Source organism: Nematolebias whitei, chromosome 22 (genome assembly GCF_014905685.2).
Source record: "Nematolebias whitei isolate Nwh7 chromosome 22, NemWhi1, whole genome shotgun sequence".
NCBI lineage: Eukaryota > Metazoa > Chordata > Actinopteri > Cyprinodontiformes > Rivulidae > Nematolebias > Nematolebias whitei.
Window position 1 is genome coordinate 1,145,556 of NC_056519.1, and position 305 is coordinate 1,145,860.

Here is a 305-nt window from a genome sequence, read left to right on the forward strand (position 1 = left end):
GTCACTTACAGGTGTTACTCCAGGTGTTTGTCCAGGTGTGCAGTCACGTACAGGTGTTACTCCAGGTGTTTGTCCAGGTGTGCAGTCACTTACAGGTGTTACTCCAGGTGTTTGTCCAGGTGTGCAGTCACTTTCAGGTGTTACTCCAGGTGTTTGTCCAGGTGTGCTGTCACTTTCAGGTGTTACTCCAGGTGTTTGTCCAGGTGTGCAGTCACTTTCAGGTGTTACTCCAGGTGTTTGTCCAGGTGTGCAGTCACGTACAGGTGTTACTCCAGGTGTTTGTCCAGGTGTGCAGTCACTTACAG